Below are 20,657 nucleotides of genomic sequence, written 5' to 3' on the forward strand. Positions count from 1 at the left end.
GGCAAAAAATCCAGTGGCTGGAAGATCTCTTTGTCTCTGTCTCTTCCTCTCTGCATTATGTGACCTTTCAAATATATAAAAATCAATCTTTAAAAAACAAGGTTCGATTTTTCTTTTATTAATTGAGGACAGTACGGCTGGCTGGGCATAACAAAAAAATTACACAATTACCAGTAATAGCAATGTGACATGTACACTGTTGCCACTCTGTCTACACCAGGATCGGGGTGAGTCATTTTACCTCTCTAGGCCTAGTTTCCTTACTTGTAAATGAGGATTCTGGGCCTTTTTTTCTCAAGACTCCATCCTAACTAATCTTCCAGGTGTCTCTTAGAAATCAGTATGTCTGCTAGGCTCCCAAGGTCAATGGCTGTTCCAGAAACGGCTGCTGATTTCCTGTGAGCAGCTGGAAGGAAAGGTTCTTATTCATTACACAGCGTCATAAATCATCTGGAGTCCATAGGATGTTTAATATGGAATCACTTAATTTAATAGTCATTTTGACATAAGGAATTGTTTTCTTAAAGCGAGAACTGGCTGTAAAACCTCAAGTGATATTTTATGGCTGCCATATAATAAAATCATTCAGCAATTAGTGATTAATGACATACAACAGTGTTTCTCCATGGTCACCTCCCCCTGCTGCTGTTTCTCTCTGGTTTTACCGGCTTCCAAGTTCAGCAGTCATAACTGAAAGTGGTGAAACTCTTCAGAAAGCCAGTGCAGGTCTCTGAGCCTGAAACACCACATTTCCACCTGAAGGTGAAGGATGCAGGCCCTGTGGTGAGGGTGAAGGGAAAGTACCTAGAGGACCACCATCGGTGGAGCTTCGCAGACAAACCACCAGTGGTCGTGTCTGCTCAAAAATAAATGAAGCATTTACTCACTAGGTTTTGTTCCTTTTATAACAGAGTGAGCTCCTGGAGAAGCTGAAACAGCACCATGAGCTCGGCTGTTTAGTACATGCCCTGACCTATGACCCCTCTGTCTACTGCACTTTTAGTCTTGACATCTCCCACCTCTGACATACCTAATGCTATCTCACTGAGCAGGTCCCCACTTGTGGCACCCTGCACTCCCACAAATACCCACAAATGAACTTGACAACATGAGCTTTGAACTCAGAAAGCCCAACCCACTATTTTCTAGCTCACCAGCTCAGAATTTTCAAGTCAGCATAACAGCACAAAAAGTAACATGGGTCCTAAAGAGAGCAACCATGATTCAAATCTAGATGGTCTATGGCCAGCCTCACACAATGGGCCCCTACTTTTTTTTTTTTTTTTTTTTTTTTTTTTTTTGACAGGCAGAGTGGACAGTGAGAGACAGAAAGAAAGGTCTTCCTTTTGCCGTTGGTTCACCCTCCAATGGCTGCCGCGGCCGGCGCGCTGTGGCTGGCGCACCGCGCTGATCCGATGGCAGGAACCAGGTACTTCTCCTGGTCTCCCATGGGGTGCAGGACCCAAGCACTTGGGCCATCCTCCACTGCACTCCCTGTCCACAGCAGAGAGCTGGCCTGGAAGAGGGGCAACCGGGACAGAGTCCGGCGCCCCGACCGGGACTAGAATCCGGTGTGCTGTCGCCACAAGGTGGAGGATTAGCCTAGTGAGCCGCAGCGCCAGTGGTCCTTGCATGTTTCTTTTCTTTCTTTTTTTTTCCAACTTGAGATAAAGGGAAAGATTGATCCTATCCACTGGTTCTCTCCCTAAATGCCCACAATGCCCTCCCTACATGGCAGGGACTAGGCCAGCCCAAAGCCAGGAGTCAGTGACTCAGTTCGGGTCATCCATCTGGGTGGTAAGTAGATGGGCCATGACCTGCTGCCTTCCAGGTTGTGCATTAGCAGGAAGCTGGAGATCGGAGTACAACTGGGACTCAAACCAAGAACGGCGATATAGGATGCAGGTGTTTTATCAACTAGGCCAAATGCTCACACCTGCATGCTTCTTAAAGGGATGATTACAGTAACGCATGCATAGACTAAGCCCATTTCTAATCTTAATATAAGTATGGGATTATTATCACTGTTATTTACTTATTATTATACAGTTATTTATCACTATTCTTCTTAAAATCCATCTGCCTCTTAAGGACAGGAGTGAAAATAAATTCTCTCTCCAACAAGGTGCCATGCGTGGTCAGGGCATCTCCTCCTTAGCATTGAGGTATGGATGGCTGAAGGTGTTCAGAAGAGTTGCTCCTTGGGAATAATCCACGGCTGATGTCAGCCACCTCACTAAGGCCACAGCCCTCCCCTGGGGTGGTCCACTTCTTAGGGATGGTCAGTGTGGAAGTTTAAAGACCTAGTTCCTTGGCTCAAGATCTGATACCTCTGAAGGGCCACTCCAGCTACCCAGCTCCCATGGAATAAATAACTACAACTTCATGGCAGCCCAACATCCACCTCTACCCAAAGCTGTTTCCCTCACCCCTCCAGAGGGCTGCTGTTCCTGAGAGTCCCCCAGTCAACTTCCAGCACACAACTCTCTATTTCAAAGGCTGTTTACCAATGGGACACTGCTTATAACACCCAGCCTACTCCAAAGACAAACACACACACATAAAGCCACCAGGAATGGGGGAACCTTCTCCAGTGCTATTTACACGGCACGGGGGAATTACAGCTAAGTCTGGAGCACAGCTTCCCAAGAGGTGTATAAATATCATACTCAATTTGAGCCCTTGTTTAAAAACTTCATCTGTAAGTCTAGAGACCTCTGGTCACCATGACTTTCTAACGTACCTACAAGTAGAACTCAAGTTTCTTAGCATTATACATTCTAGGAAACAGTACACTAGGACTACAGAAGCATTTGAATTTATTTTCTATTCCTTAATATATTCTTTCACCTCTTTAATTGGGAAGCACATTTCCTAGGATTCCCTGGAGTTCTCTCTCCTGCTGCTAGGACTCCTGCCCCCCATAATAGCCTTTGCATTGTCCATCTTGTCTCCAGCTCTTCCTCTAGTGAGTTGCTCTTCACCTGCTGAGAGAGCAATTTTCCTAAATGCCAGTCCTGAGCTTGCTCCACCCTTGAGCAGAACTCTTCAAAGGGACCCTGAATTAATGGCAATATCTCCAACCTGGCATTTAAAGCCTCTAACGTATCATTTTAATCTTCTTTGCTAGCCTTATCAGCCTCTCTTGCCCCACAGCCATTGACCCCGGCCTTCCTGAAAGACTGAACTCTTAGCAGTTTCCTAAACACATCTCAAGCTCTCCTATTTTTGGAGCTCTACTCCCTCTCCTTCCTACTTCTGAAATATTGGCCATTACCTGTCACACCAGAGGGCCCATGTGCACATACACAAGCTCTGCCTGTTGAAATTGAAACCATCTCTCAAGTCTTTCTCAAATGCCAACTCCTCCCTGAATACTCTACTGATGCCCATTCCCCAACCCCTCAGTTGCAGCCTGCACCTCTCTCTGGCATGTCACAACCACCCTTTGTCTCAGACATTTGTCCATTTGTCTATCAGTTTAGCTTTCACTGTATAACAAACACCCCATAGTCCAGGGGCTTGAAACAACAGTTATTTCTTTTGATTACACACCTTGGGGCCAGATGAAGACTGGCTTCCTTAGGCTGGTCTGGAAGGGTGGATCTGCTTCATACTATTGATTCCATCAGAGCTTTTTTCTACAGGGATGAAGGTTTAGGAGTGCTCCCAGGGTTCAGTAGGGAGGGGCCTCTACAACTAGGCAATGGCAGAGGCAAAAGTGGCACATCCAGTGCCAGACACTTGATAGGCTTCTGTTTGTGTCACATTTGCTACACATGGCCAAAATAAGTCACATGGAAGAACTCCAAGCCAGAGTTGGCAACACTGCACACACTGGAAATGTACTACAGGGTTGCATGGCAATGGCTTTGGACATACATTTCTATTACTTTAGAAAGGGAAAGAGGGAGAGAAAGTCAAATAATAACCCAACCAAGGACCCACCGTCCTTTACATCCCTTTGTATACATGCATTGGCCACAGAGTAAGGAGTCAGAACTGTGCCTTGAATGAAATTCCTCCTTCAATACCTCTCTATGGACATAGTCAAAATCACTAACCTCATTCATGCTCAAATGTTACTGAAAGTTATAGGCATTTAATATAAATATATATAGGCATTTAATAATGATTTATATATATATATATACATTTGATAGTTACAAAGCATTTTAATAACGCTTTATAGTCTTAAAAGCACACAAAGGTATATTATCTCATTTAGAGGGAGTGTGTGTGTGCCTTTTAAAAAGATGCCTGCAGGTGGTACTGACTTCACTGGCTGCAACAACTCTTTCACTGTGATGTCAAGCACTGCAGGGAAAGGAGAGGGTTTTTGGTAAAGGGAACCCAGTCTGTGCCATTCAGAGGACAATGTCAAGTACACAACTAACTTGTCTTTCTAGTTTTCAAAAAACTGCCTCCTCTGCTTTCACAGTCAAACACACAGGGGCAGGTTTTTGGCACAGCAGTGAGACGTCTCTTAGGACACCCATGTTCCATAGGGACTGCAGAGTTTGAGTCCTGGGTTTGCTTCCAATTCCAGCTTCCCACTAATGTGCACCCTGGGAGGCAACAGGTGATAACCCCAGCACTTGGGGCCCTGCCACTCATGCAGCAGAACCAGACTGAATTCCAGGCTCCTGACTTCACAGCTGCTGTGAGAATTTGGGAAGTGAATCAACAGATGGATGGTGTCTCTTTCTCTTTCTGCCCCTTTCAAATAAATAAAAAATTAAAATAAGAAATCTTATCTAAAAAGGGATTCCAGTGAGAGCTTGTTAAGATGGAGATACCTGAAGCAGAGGGCCAGAAATCCAGATCAGTGTTTGGCGGGCCTAAGAATCTGTACCTCAGGTCAGTTCACTGCACATTCTCCCCTGGCCACCAACAGTAAAAAGTAAGGTTCTCCTGACTGTCGGAGGAGTCAACAAGTTTCTTTTCCCAACCTCATCTCACACCAGAGGTCAACACCCAGGCTGCATAGAATCAGAGACTCCCTCAGGTCGACCCTGTGGCTTAGTGAGTAAAGCCGCTGCCTGCAAAGCCAGCATTCCATATGGGCATCGCTTTGAATCCCAGTTGCTCCACTTCCAATCCAGCACCCTGCTAGTGTTCTTGGGAAAGCAGTGTACAATAGGCCAAGGGCTTGGATCCCTGCACCCACATGGGAGACACAGAAGAAATTAAAACTATCCTGGCTCCTGGCTTCAGACCAGTGGTCATTTGGGGAATGAAATTGTGGTTGGAAGCACGCTCTCTTTCAGATAAATATATAAATCTTTAAAAGAAAAAAATTAAGACTCCTGAGATGAAAATAGAACACCAAACCTATGAGGGCTTCTGGACAGCTTTTGAGATTGTATAGATGAGGATGCAGAAAGCCAAAAAAATCCTCTGAGCACCCGAAGGCCCAGCTGGTACTCCAGGGGCAGAAGTAAAATTAGTATCCAAAAGCCCTCACTTCAGTCTTTCCACCACACTTTTCAGGGCATGGATTTCTCTTCCTAACTTGTGTTCAGCTCTGGAAAAAAAAATCCTAATAAGTCACGTGAAAAATCAAAAAGAGGGGCCAGCATGGTGGCATGGCTGGTTAATCTGCTGCATGCGACACTGGCATCCCATACGGGCACTGGTTTGAGACCTGGCTGTTCCACTTCTGATCCAGCTCCCTGCTAATGTGCCTGGGAGAACAGTGGAAGATGTTCCAAGTACTTGAGCCCCTGCAACCACCTGGGAGTCCTGGAAGAAGCTCCAAGCTCCTGACTTCAGCCTAGCTCAGCTCCAGCCATTGTAGCCATTTGGGGACCAAATCAACAGATGGATGATTTCTCTCTCTCCCCTTCTCTGTCTCTCCCTTTCTCTCTGTAACTCTGCTTTTAAAATAAATAATTTTTTAAAAAAAGGAAAAAAGGAGTAAGTTAGATCTTCCCCAATTACATAATAATTCATGTTCCAAAGCTCCTCTTCCATAGAAGTCAACAGAGTCATAAAATCCAGCCTCACTTGCTCTATTTCACTGTCACTTTTTTTTTAAAAGAGTTATTTATTTGAAAGGCAGAGATACAGAGAGGCAGAGGCAGAGAGAAAAAGGGGGAGAGAGAGAATCATCTATCCACTGGTTCACTCCCCAGATGGCTGCAATGGCTGGAGCTGTGCCGATCTAGAGCCAAGAGCCAGGAGCTTCTTCCAGGTCTCACATGCAGTGCAGGGGCCCAAAGACTTGGGCCATCTTCTACTGCCTTCCCAGGCCATAGCAGAGAGCTGGATTGGAAGTGGAGCAGCCAGTACTTGAACCAGCATCCATAAAGAATGCCAGCACTGCAGGCGGTGGCTTTACCTGCTACGCCACAGTGCCAGCCCCTGTCACTTCTTTTAATGATACTTGTTAACTTGGGGTAATAGTGCTAACAAATGTATGAAACAGGACCTTGGAGCACTCGCTTTCAACAATACCTGTAAAAATGCATGGCCATTCTTTTTAAACCCTCTGGTATTTCTGCCCCACTCCCCAGCAATTACGACATAGTGTGATGCTTTTATAGATCAGGCAGGTTCCAGGTCTGATCTTTTCAAAGCTTCAGTCACTGCATCCCTCTCAAGTGCTGACTAGGCGGAGCGGCGATCCTCCAGGAACTGTCACCCTCTCTCACCACTGGGCACAGTTGTGCCCCAATTCCTGACAGCTCTCCACAAACCATCAGGGGAAAAGGTTGAGGAATGTCTAAGGAGGATACAGCTCGCCAGCAGGAGACAAGCAGGGGTGGGGCAAGTTCCTCATCAACCACACGGCCTTCCCAAAGAGCAGAAGCAGGCGAGATGCCTCAGGCCAGAAGAGAGGAAAGGGACTCACCTGGGGAGAAGTACCAAGGATTTCTGAATCAGCGTTTTGTGTCTGATTGTATTTGTAAGCAAAGGGGATCGGGATGGTAGGATTTTCTAGTTGCTAGATTCAGGCACACACAAACATTTACAGAGAAGGCCAACCACTTTCTGTGAAAAGCAACATGCTGATAGCTCAAAAGGCCTAATGGCCTGAAGGACCTCCTAGCTTAGGCATCCCCTTGAGAATAAAACAAGCGAGGGTATGATTCCAGGATCCTCAGTGCCAAGTGCCACCAAGAAAATGAATGGTTCATTTCCTGAAATCCAACTGTCCTAGCCTCCCGCTGACTCTATGAATTAGCATGGGATGTGCCAAAGCCATGTCCAGGTGAATGCTGAGCCCATTTACATTATGGAATAAGGCATTCCAGGGTGGTGGGGAAAAATGTGGAAAGATAAGCTGGAGACTGACAGACCCAAATGTGCCTCTTGGAAAACAAAAACAGCAGTCTAAAGCATTGATTTTCTAAACATTTTCATTTGCTTTTTATGGCATCATCTCCTATCTTTAGAAGATGTCTTATGCAGAATCCTAATGAATAAAACTAATTACAAATCTTGGTAATTCTGACCAGGGCAGAATGGGGACCAAGGATCTGTTTACCAAGCCATCACAGGCTTCTCCATGTCATATCTAGTCCCCAGAGGCAATTTATCAACCATCTCCCCCCAACCTGAAACAGCTTCCTAGAGCACTTTGGAGAAATCAAGATAAGGTTATCCCTCGGCATCCTTCCCATCCTAACTTTTCCCTAATTCCTTAGTATAGAAGAGAATAAACAAAGTCAGAGAAACATTCTGCTCCCATCAAAATGATTTTGCAGATCTATACAGATGTACAGACTGCAGAAATGCTATGTATGTAGACTATGTGCATGTTTAAGGTAGAGTTGTTTTTAAAACGACCTAATAGGCATATAATCTATGATTTTGTGAGAAACTGTTTCAAGGGTACAAAAATTGGAAGAGGGAAAGAACAAAACAAACATTATGTGAAAATGGCTCTCTTTAATGCTGTTGTGTCAAAGTGTAAACAAAAATGAACTGTGGTAGCAAACACATTGGGGATACACTTTGAAAGCCTACTATTATAATTTTTCATTGGAGAAGAGAACTTGGGGTCAGGATGCCTTAGAAGATTTGCATCTATCCTGAGAAAAATTAGTAGCTTATCCAATGCACTCATAATCAAAATCTGGCCTACATTCCTAGTTATGCTTCTCACTGCTTCTGAAAAGTGTAAACTGTTCTTTTTACTAACAGTAGTTTTCAAGATCACGACAGCAGGTGCAGGATAGCTTGCTCATCAGAGAACAATTAGCAATATCTAGAGACATTTTGGGGTTGTCACAATTGAAAGGATACAGCAGGCCCTGATCAGGTACTCAATACATAGGACAATTATCCCAAATGACAAGAGTGTGGATTCTGAAAACCCCTATTCTAGCAGATCTATTGACTGCTTTCCAAACATACATGACTTTACACCAATTATCTTCCCTCCATGAGGACTATCTCCCTTTCTTATTTGACAACTCAATCCACTCTTCAAATTTCTTCAGTCCAACCCCTTTCAAGAAGCCTATCCTGGGTACATCAGTCTAGATTGGGACCTTCATCCTCGAAGCAATTGTACCTCTTCTCGTATTCTTTTGGTGCTTCCCATATCTGGCCGTGGTCCCTTGGCAATCTGTGAGGATTTGTCTCAACATGTGCATCACATCTGCTAAAGCACACATGATCTGATACAACACAGTCTTTAGTTTATGGTCTTCTCAATTTTATTTAACATTATTATGCCAGAAATAATTTTCTCTAAAAATAGTAGTTTTAACAAGTATAATAGTAAACCATATGCTGATCATTGGAAAAACAGGTCAGAAAGGAAAACTCTTAACCATTACACAATGGGATTTGAATGTGGGGGGGGGTGAAAAGTATCAGATGTTTCCAACTTGTTTAATTTCAAAGAGATGCCAAGTGCCATTTGCTACCAAATTTATGAGAATGATGATTTCTTCCATTATCTTCTCATATTATTAACTGCCTTGTTCTTAATTTTACAGCTCATACGTTTAAAGCACTGACTGAGTGTCAGGCTGAGAAAAGCAACTTTTAGGCAGGAGGTGATGACACATTTCAGCAGCTGGAGACCTATGCAAGCAAATCTCTGGCCACACTACACTCTCCTAATCTCTGAAAGAAAGCATCTTAGGGTCACAGCTACATATGCACTCAGGCAAATTCCAGAGACACCTCATGGTTCCCAGGACGTTCACGTCAATGTGAAGAGAGATTCTGTGTGCAAATCTTTACCTGCCCCAGAACAACATGTGGAAATGCTAAGAAAGAATATTAATCAAAAACCAGTAGGGCCAATATAAAGAATATTGTGTAACTTAGTAAGCAACACAAAGAAATGGAATAAAAAGAGAAACAAACCACATGGTCAATCATGAAAACAGGTTATCAAAGAAAGACTCAATTCTTTCCAAATAAATTTATAGTTTTGCTGAAATTCTAATAAGCAGCCTACTTAGTTGCTTTTTAAGGGGAAAGTGAGAGATTTGGGAACATGACAAGGTAGTTCCAAATTCTCTTAGATGAATAAGTAAATAAATAAGCCAAAATATTGAGAAAGAAGTGTTCTATTTTTGTTCCATTAGTTTTCACAGAAGTAATCTGTCCCACCAGAAGCTATGTCCAATATAAACAATAATTAAACACAGTGTAATCAGGCCAGAGGCATAGAGGACTGACCAAAGCAGTAGCAGAAAAGCCAGCAAATGCCACCAACCTAGAGAGTTCCTAAGCTCAGGCCAGAGTTTCCCCTCTAGGAAACCATCAGAGGAAACAGCTGAAAATATGGGCACAGAATTAAGTGGGAAGATGCGTATCACATTTTATTTTTACTTAAAAAACAGATATCCAACAACTCTTAAAAATATTCACCAGTCTGGAAAAATCATTAAAATATTACATAGCCATAATATAAAATTGACAACTATCATATTTTGAAGCACAGTCTAGGAGAATGCTAAGAGTATTTTTAGCTCTTATATTTACCAAATATATTATATATACCATATACCATTTATTAGAAAGCAGCATTTAATATAAAAATAAGTTTGTATTTCTATGATCTTATGATAAGAGAATTCTCAAAACATACAGTAATAGAAGACCTACAAAGAAAAACATTGAAAGCATGACTTCTTTTAACAGTAAAAAGTATGTTAACAGTCATAATGCCATTAAAAGACAAATAATAAACTTGGGACAATATTGAAACATGGTGATAGACTATATAAAGAACCCATAATGAAGAATGAATAAAAACAGATGGTCAGATAAAAGCAAACAATGGTTAATAAATACATGAAAGCATGTCTGAACTCACCTGTCTGATAGGAAATGCAAATTAAGACTAGGATAATCTACTTTTGCATATTAAATGAATTTTTTAAATTAAAATTTTACGATGTGTAGTGAAATATTTGACTTGGAGTGGAAACTGGTATGAACTGTCAGAAGACAATCTGGAGTGGCATTTACATATATTGTTTTTATAGTCTATCCTTAAAAATTACAATAATCAGACCTGGAACAAATAATTAAAGGTTTTCAGAACAACATAACTTTTGCCTTGTTTACTAGTAAAACTTTAGAATCAAGATCAATGTCAAATCACAAAAATGATTAAATTACTATATACATATGGATTAGAATACTACACAAGTAATGCAAGTTTTAAATGATGTTTAGAAAGCACACAGGATGGTTACAATATGCCCAATTTAACAAAATACAAAATTTTCTAACAGCATGAACACAACGATGATAAAAACTTAAATATATGTTTGAAATTACTCTATATTTTAATAGGGAAGAAAGCTATGAAGATGTACTTGATTCTTTTCAAAAGGTATTTTTTAGGAAGTGAAATTATAACTAATCATTCTCTTTTTTACTTTCCTGCTTTTCTTTGAATGCCTACAGTAAGCTGGATTATATCTCCAACCAGGGGGAAATGTGTTTAGAGTAAAAATGCAGCTCTCTTTAAAAAAATAGTTTTATTTATTTTCATTTTATTTAACAAGGGAGGGGTGGAGAAGGAGGATGAAGGACAAAGAGATAGAAAAAGACATCTTTCATTCTTTTCATTCTCTGGTTCACTCCCACAACGCCCACAACAGCCAGGGTTGGGTCAGGCCAAAACCAGGGGCTCAGAACTCCACCTGGGTCTCCTGTGTGTGTGGCAGGGACTCAAGTACTTGAGCCATCATCTGCTGCCTTACACAATGCACATGAGCAGGAAGCTGGATCTGAAGTGGAGGAGCCAGAACTCCAACACGGGAAGCCGGCACTGCAAGTGTTAACTTAAATCACTGTGCTACAAATCTGAACCTCTGTCCTTTCAAAATCATTTTTGTAGTTCTGGCATTTCCTCTCTATCTTCTCAAATAAGATTTAGCCATTTTTGCTCCAGGACCTGATGGATGATTATCTAGAAAGTTTGCTTTCTTACCCAAGTTCTTCCATTTTACATTCTGCTAGTGTGTCTCCTGAAAACAAATATATTTAAGCCTTAATTCTCTATGTGATAATGTTTGGAGATGGGGCTTTGGGGAGATAATTAGGTTTTGATGAGGATGGATCCCTGACGACAGGATTAACATCCTTCAGAAAGAGACAGTGGGGAGTGTGCCTGCTGCCCTGTCTACCGTTTAAGGACACAGCAAGAAGGCAATGCTTTCCAAGCTGGCACAGGGTCCTCCCCAGAACCAGTCATCTCCAGAACCATGATAAGAGAAAGCTCTGTAAGCCACTAGTCTCCAGTACTCTGGCAGCCTGAGCAGACTGACACCCAGCCTCAGACCAAGCTGGAAAAGCCACTGTTGGATCTCCTCTGGAGAAACAAGGGTGCTTCCTCCTTCCTGCAACCCAGGATCCAAACTGCATTGCCAACAACATCTAAGCTTTCAGTTTGCTGTTTTCCCCTTGATCTGCTCAGTTTAACAACTTCCTCCCTCTTTCCACTCTAAACCTCTCCCCCTGGCCTTCCAATTCTCATATCCCATACTCATGAATCTGCCAAACAACTCATTACCATCAAATATTCAGCTCTCTCCACTTCGGGAAACTCACCCACATTGAACCATCATCAACTTGAGTTCTAGGAAGACAATTGTAGCCAATGACTCCTCTATGCAGGGGCTTTCTTTACATCAGCCCTCTGTAGGATAATAACCATCTCCAATCTCAACTACTGTGAGAACAATCGAATTTTTTGTTTAGTTTTTTTTTAACTTTTATTTAATGAATATAAATTTCCAAAGTACAGCTTATGGATTACAATGGCTTCCCCCCCATAACGTCCCTCCCACCCGCAACCCTCCCCTTTCCCACTCCCTCTCCCCTTCCATTCACATCAAGATTCATTTTCGATTCTCTTTATATACAGAAGATCAGTTTAGCATACATTATGTAAAGATTTCAACAGTTTGCTCCCACACAGAAACATAAAGTGAAAAATACTGTTTGAGTACTAGTTATAGCATTAAATCTCAATGTACAGCACACTAAGGACAAAGATCCTACATGAGTAAGTGCACAGTGACTCCTGTTGTTGACTTAACAATTTGACACTCTTGTTTATGGCATAAACAAGAGAATAATCGAATTTGAATCCTTCTTGAAGTTTGTTATCAGTGAGATTCCACCGTCAGCAGAATGAGTATTTCTCATGTCCTTTGCATAACCATCTGAGTGGAAGAAGCATTTGGGGAGCTGGTGCTGTGGTGTAGCAGGTAAAGCTACCACCTGCAGTGCTGGCAACCCATATGGGCGCAGGTTTGAGTCCCGGCTGCTCCACTTCCGATCCAGCTCTCTGTTATGGCCTGGGAAAGCAGTAGGGGATAGCACGAGCCCTTGGGCCCCTGCACCTTGATGGGAGAGCCAAACAAGGCTCCTGACTTCGGATTGGCCCAGTTCCAGCCATTGTGGCTAATTGCGGAGTGAACCAGCAGATGGAAGGCCTCTTTTTCTGTCTCTGCCTCTGCCTCTTTATAACTCTGCTTTTCAAATTAATAAATAAATCTAAAAAAAACTGAAGGCCTTCTGTCTCTATTCTGGGTCCATGGATCATAAAAGTAGGAAATGAGAAGAAATATGATGTTTACATTTGCGTCAGGGAATTTTTGCTACACTGGCTTAGGTAAATAGATGGAACTATTGTTGAGTTCTATATTTGACACCTAAAGGTTTTTTTTTTCATATCTCCCAAGATCAAACATGACTCCTTCTCTTCATAGTCCAAGTACAATCAGCTGTGTAGCTATATATGTCTCCTTATTTCTCCTACCGCATAGGATTTACATGCACTGAGTATAACTATCACATGAATCCAGCACATCCTGATTTTATCCAATGAGCTGAGCACTCTGACTTCCTCAGTGGGCTGCCACATGCATGTTCTGAACAGTGCATCTGGTTCCTCGCATTAAGACAACTCTTCCATAGCCAAGATGCAACCAGACAGACAGCATGGGTGTCCCCCATCAGCAAAGTGGAAACTGGTTCCTGCTTGGAGCGGAGCTTTCACATCTCCCCTCCTGACCTTGCATGTATTATTTTGACTGTAATGTATTTTTAAATTGCTGCACCACTTAAAAAATGTAAGGAAGAGCTGAATTAAATATTATTTGTGGCATACCTTGGTTTGCAAAGGGCCTCTAAATCTGATCCCTTATATCAGGTCGATGCCTAAATCTCATTACTGGAGACTGCAAATGACTGTTTGCAAAACTGAACATGCACATTTGGAGGCAGCTTCAAAAATTCAGCATGTAATGTTAACTTTGTTTGAAAAGATCCCGACTTTCCAGGAAGCAATCTCAAGCCATTCTGCCTATTCCTTTACTCTATCTCTGTCATGGATGATGCACTAATAACCCAAATATGACTCTGCAGCTGGTTCTTCGGGAATAATAATCGAGGGCCAAAATGAGTTCTGTCTGAATACAAGTATCCCACCTTTAAATGAATTTATTTATTTATCTATTTAAAAGGCAAAGCAACAGAGAGAAGGAGAGGGAGGGGGAGGGCAGAGAGGGAGAGAGGGAGAGAGGGAGAGAGGGAGAGAGGGAGAGGAGAGAGGGAGAGAGGGAGAGGGAGAGGGAGAGAGGGAGAGAGGGAGAGAGGGAGAGAGGGAGAGTGTATAAGCTTTCATCCGCTGGTTCCTCCCCAAATGGCCACAACTTCCAGGTCTGGGCCAAGCCAAAATCAGGACGTAGAACTCCATCTTTGTCTCCCACATAGGTAGTTGGAGTCCAGGAATAGGGGCCATCTTCTGCTGCCTTCCCAGGTACATAAGCAAGAGCTGGATTGGAAATAGAACGGCCAGGACTCGAACCAACACTCTGATATGGGATAGCAATGTCACAAGTGGCAGCTTAACCCACTGCCACAATGCTGGCCCCAAATAACTCATTTTCAAAGCAAAATATAGAATACCTTCCAGAGCAGATGAGATCCACAGAGCTGAAATTCAGGTTAGAGATATAAAAACATTCATTCCAACAACATCAATTCATTTTAATTTTTTTTTCCTGCTTTTTGCTCTATCGTCTCTACTAAAAAAGTTGCTACCAAGGTGGGGTGGAAGTCTAGGACCACACAGATACATGATCTATTTTACACCTTTCTTAATGGGCATATGCATGCATGGCCTGTGTGAGTGTATATACACTTACACACATATTCCTAATAATATTCCCAGAAATGCAATCAAAAAGTAAGATAAAATAAAATAAACCGGGTCAGACAGCCTCAATACCAAGTGAGACTCACTAAAGCTGAGGAGAAGTTTCTGAGGCCTATTAGAGCATCAGTAAAACCACAACTGATATTTCTCAACAGAAAAGAGACCCCCAAACAGGCAAAATGCAACGTTTGGTACTGACAACAATGAAGGGAAAGTGGAAGATACAGTCCAAGATAGAAGTGGTTGTGTGTAGACAGGAGGTTGTCTGTAGACAGAATCAGAACTTGTGTTGAAAACAGACAATAGGGATCAGAGAGCATATTCATTGTCTATTTCTTGTAACACATTACTGCAAAATTTAGGCTCAAAAAAAATATTTACCCCTGTGTTGCTGCTGCTCCTCAAGAATAAGGATACAGCACTGTTGGGTGCCTCTCGATCACAAGACAAAAGAGGGGTAGAGCATTCTGCATGGGGAAGGCTGTAATACTCTGTGGAAAGGATGGAAGTGCAGTGGGGCCTCTGGAAGATGACAGACAGTAGACAAGAAACTCTGGTGCAATACTTTTAAACTCCTTGAAAAGTGCAGGATTCGACGAGAAAGTAACTTCTATGAAGATTAGGACTTTGGAGAGTGAGAGTTTTCACAAGGCTTGTGTGTTGGGTGATACAATGCTTCATTGCAACCCCCATCAAGAAAATGTTGAGAAAAAGCTACATTTCTCTGAATGCTTTTATTGTTGAATTTGGATTATATCATTGAAATGTCCCACTTTATTGAGAATGGGGAAAAAATTGAAATTTTTACTTCAGCATCCCAGGACGTTGGTTCAAGAAAAACAATACTAGAAGCTGAAGAACCATGTATAAAATACCAATGAAGGCCAGCGCTGTGGCTCACTAGGCTAATCCTCCGCCTTGCGGCGCCAGCACACCGGGTTCTAGTCCTGATTGGGGCGCCGGATTCTGTCCCGGTTGCCCCTCTTCCAGGCCAGCTCTCTGCTGTGGCCAGGGAGTGCAGTGGAGGATGGCCCAAATGCTTGGGCCCTGCACCCCATGGGAGACCAGGAGAAGTACCTGGCTCCTGTCATGGGATCAGCGCGGTGCGGCAGCCACAGCACGCCAGCCGTGGCGGCCATTGGAGGGTGAACCAACAGCAAAGGAAGACCTTTCTCTCTGTCTCTCTCTCTCACTGCCCACTCTGCCTGTCAAAAAAATAATAAATAAATAAATAAATAAATAAAATACCAATGAAACCTTTATGATAATGAAATATGTGAAAATTTTCAATGTGCAATAAAACTAAAAAATAACATGGTATGTATTTTTGCATAATGAAACATAATGAATAAATAACTAGAAATCAGGGTTATAAATATTTATAATGATACAGAAATTGCTAGAATACAGCATCAAGGGGAGAAAGTCAGGGTATACAAATTTATGTGTAACATATTTAGGTTACATATAAAAGAGCATATGCTTGCAAAATGAAACCAGGAAAAATAAAAACAAGGAAATATTTGGAAGTGAAGATTGTAATGATGACTTGAATTTTCCTCCTTTTCATATAACCCTTTTTTCTCACACTTTTTACTAAGGATTCATTTTATTTATTTGAAATGCAGCATCAGAGAGAGAGAAAGAAAAATTCTTTCATCTGCTAGTTTACTCTCCAAATGGCGACAACAGCCAGGGCTAGGCCAGGCTGAAGCCAGGAGCAGGAGCTTCTTTTGGGTCTCCCAAGTGGGTGCAGGGACCCAAGCACCAGGGCTATCTTCTGCCACTTTTTCTAGGTGCATTAGCAGGGAGCTGGACTAGAAGTGGAGCAGCCAGGACTCAAACTGGCACCCATATTGAATGCAGGCAGTGGCTTTAGTTGTTCAACCACAATGTAGGCCCCAGTTGCTTTCTTTTTGAAAGGACACTCCTTGGTCCTTTTGTCAACACATATCAAGAGGGTCATGCTTTTTCCCCCATTCTTCCTGCCATTCCTCATGGTCTTTCTGGAGAAGGTGAACAACAGCTGGCACAACCACCTTTAGGAATCTACCACGAGTAGGCTGGCCTTCAGCAAAGCCCACAGAGACCTAGAGCTTACCCTGTCTATCCAGCACATCAGTTGTTCTCCAGCCTGAATCACATGTCACAGCAGATGAAGGAACAATTTCCAAGATATCACTTCCCTGCATTCTCTACAGCACAGTCAGATCTACAATTTCTACTGTATTTGTTGACATCTTAAATGGTTTCTAACTCTCAAGACCAGTCCATGTTGCAATCCAATAGCTCAGTAAAGGGTTAAGGGCTGAAGTCCCTGAGGCTTTACAGTGTATTACTTTATCCTGCAGATATGTAGGAAGAGAAACAGAAAGGGATCGAGTCTTTCAGTAGAGTGAATAATTATTGGAGAAGGAGGGGAAACTAATAAAGAGAAGTCACTGGAGACATTCTTTCCCTCTTTCCCAATATTATACAGGCAAATGTCATCAGGGACCTGAGGCACTTAGAGGAAAGTCCAGTTACACAGAGAATTTAGGAAGGTCTAATACACCTGAGACACCATTGACAAAGATGCCTGATGAGGGTGAACACCCTGGGCGAGTTCAGGGGCACAGAGGCACAGCTGTGAACCACAAGTATTCGCACTGGATGTGCAAAGCAATCTTCCCACTGCAGAATGTGCCTGCCTGTTAAATATCTCCTAGGGGAAGAGTGAAAATACTATTCATTTGCAGCTCAGTAGGATATTAAAAAAAGAAGGAAAAAAAAAAATGGAGAAATTTCCCCCCAAGAAAACAACTCTGCCCAGGCAGAGATGAGGGAGAATGCAGGGAGTATGTTAGGGAACATTCCATTGTGTGCTCTTCCTGCTAGCATTTCCGAAGCAGCTGGAATGTTGAATGGGAGACATCGCACAGGCCTGGTGACCACTTGATAGTCAAGTATGGAATACATGAAAGGGCCGCACCCAAAGAAGGAGCTTTTGTGTTACCTGCCCCTCTTCTTGGGACACAAATTGATGACTGAGTCACTACTCCTAGTTGACTTCTCTTGATGAGATTAGAACATCTGGAATTCACTACCAGAGTGTATCTCTTGAAAGAGCTTTATTACTGAAGCTTATAAATACTATACTCTATGCCCTATCTAACACACAAGCACTGTGGGGGTACTAATGAAGAAATGGAGAAAATGATAGCTCCTTACAATGCCCATTGTACTTCCACAACCTCTACAACAATGCCCATTGTACTTCCACAACCTCTACAACAACCACTGCCATAGACCAGAGAGCAGATATGAGGCACAGGTGTGTTCCACTCTGCCTCCTGGGCCCTGGGCAGAAATCCCAAAAGCAGCACAGTGTTCTTCACCCTCTAGGCTGTGACTTCCTGTCAACTGCAAGTGGCACAGGACAGGAATCCTGGCACATGAAGGGTCCATGTTTTTGACATTTACAAACGTTAAATTAGAAACAATAAGTGTACAGCGTTTCTTCTGAACCACACATTTATTCTATGTGTGTCCATGCCACACAATGCAAGTCCTCTTACCATCACCTTTTAACTCAATGTCTTGTTTTCAGCATGGCTACCTTCACCCCATTACCATCCTCAACATCACTTCTCTCAGGACTGTCCCTCCACAAGAGGTTTTAAAACTTTTAGGGGGTTTTGACCAATTCATAACAAATAGCAAAAAAAATTGAGGTGTGAATTCTTTACAGTAAATTAGACCCATTCCACTGTTATCAGATGCATGGGTTTCACATCTTTGCTCCAGGAAGATAAATCCTTTGTGTGTCACCCTCTGAAGGACACCTAATAAACACAATACTTCAGTACACAGTACTTAAAGACATCATTTATGAATTATAAATCTGAAATGGAGAAGCAAAGTGTTGTCAGTGTCACTTGGTCCTTTCGATAACTGTGAGCAACGGACAGGAAAAATAATGTTCCTGTTACATGGATGAGGAAATCACAAGTTGAGGGGTTCCCATTTAAGCCAAAGTTTGCATTACACCCAAACACACTCTTTTTGCTTTCTCAAGAAGGTACAAAGTTAACATTTCCACCTCTAACATACATGAACTGTGCTTCTTTAGCAGAAGTGGCTTAGAGCTTTAGAGAACCTTGGGTTCTGTCTTTGGAAAATGTAAGGTCTGTGTACAATGAGTTCTTCCTCCATGACTTCTATGACACCTAAAAGAATAATCAGGGCAATTAAACTTGAAAAATGGAGAAGTGATAATTATGAAAATGGAATATTCAGCTACCACTTGGCTAGCCAGCACGGGCACTAACTTTTATATTTCCCCATGGGAGCACATATGAAAGAAGCACACAGTGGAGAAGAGATGAAATACAATTATCAGGATCTGGAGATTTATTCTTTCTGCCACACAAAGGAAGGGGGAGGGAGAAGCAGCTGGAACATTCTCATCTTGGTCTTGCAAAAAATAGGCAAAGGCTGCCCCTCATGCACTTAATTCAATTTCCTTCAGAAATGATGACAAGGCTCATCTAGCCCACTGTGTTTTGCTTCTCCATGAACCTGACTTCCTCATTGGCCGACTAACACACTATCTCACAAGATTGTTTCAGAAACAGCAGAGAGCATTCCGGTTTTTTCTTTTTCCTTCCTTCCTTTTTTTTTTTTTTTTTTTTTTTTTTTTTTTGATGAGGGGTTTCTGAGTAATGACCCATTGAGAAATTGGTCCATCTCGGCTAAGTACTGGCTGCAGTTCTTTAACTGCAATATCTGGGAAATAAATAATTCCTTTTTCTGCTTTAGTCTATTGAAAAATTTTAACAGTTTCAAACACAGATTGAATAATAGCTGTAATAACAGTTACAGATAAAATAATAGTTGGTCAATGTGGGGCAAAAATATTGGAAATAGACCAGGTGTTGAGTGGAGAGTGATACTCCCAATTCTCTTTTTCTCTCCCAGCTACTTGGAACTGAGTACAATAAAACACAATTGGTTGTCACAATATGATCAGACAATCTCCATTCTAAATTCAGGACATGGTTTGTAGATGTAGAAGGGACCAGGAAAGGCATTGCTTCCAAAGATTCTTGTGTGAAAGTATACAAATGCCAGGTACTTGCCACTACCACCTTTGCAAGTGCATGCACGTGCACACACACGTGCACACACACACACACCCCACTCCTTTGTTGTATAAGGTAAAATGATTAACCCATAATAGCTAAGAGAACTGAAACAAGATATTTAGAAAGATACATGCATTAGGTACTACTTTCAAACACTGTACATTTTTGTTTGCTTTATTTAAGTATATAATCAAGTATCTCATACAAGTGTACTTCAAAATGTTGTGGCGTAGCAAAATCAAAAGATAGACTTATTTTGGTACAAATGAGCTTGAAATATATATAGATATAGATTATATATAATCTTCTCATAATACACATTCCCAGGGACTTTTTGAAGCCCCCTTATATAATTTGAGATATATATATATATATATATATATATATATATATATATATTCACATACACCCTTCCTAATTGGTATTCCTTTGGCAACCACCTCTGTAGAAATGAAAGATACAAATGGAATTTTCACATTCTAAGAAGGAAGGGTAAAAGGCAAATTAATACTAAACCTGCTATAATCACAATGAAAATAGTATTACTCCACGGAAGAAAGCCAGTTGATAAATACACTTTATGACGAGGAGGAAAGGCTAATTTTCCATTTGAAACATATTCACACTTATAAAAGGTTTCTCAAAACATGTACCACAGAGATAGTTCTGAAGGATTTATTGGGTATGACAGGAGCAAAAGATTCTCTAGCAAATTAAGTTCGGGAATCAGTGGTTTCCAGTCTGGCAGATTTTTTCACTCACAGCCTCTCTGGAGTCTTTAATACCCTAACATGATTCATGAGTCTCCATGAGCATAGAGTTGGATGATCATTACCGAAATTTATTTGACCATAGAAATGCCTATGAAAGGCGAAGTA

At 41.8% G+C, this 20,657-nt stretch overlaps 1 protein-coding gene across 2 annotated transcripts in view; it reads right to left on the reverse strand.

Annotated features, from left to right (window-relative positions):
• Positions 1-20,657, reverse strand: part of SORCS3 (sortilin related VPS10 domain containing receptor 3) — a 646,463-nt gene that overhangs the window by 201,123 nt on the left and 424,683 nt on the right. The window lies entirely within an intron of this gene.

This window comes from Oryctolagus cuniculus, chromosome 15, assembly GCF_964237555.1.
Source record: "Oryctolagus cuniculus chromosome 15, mOryCun1.1, whole genome shotgun sequence".
Classification (NCBI taxonomy): Eukaryota; Metazoa; Chordata; class Mammalia; order Lagomorpha; family Leporidae; genus Oryctolagus; species Oryctolagus cuniculus.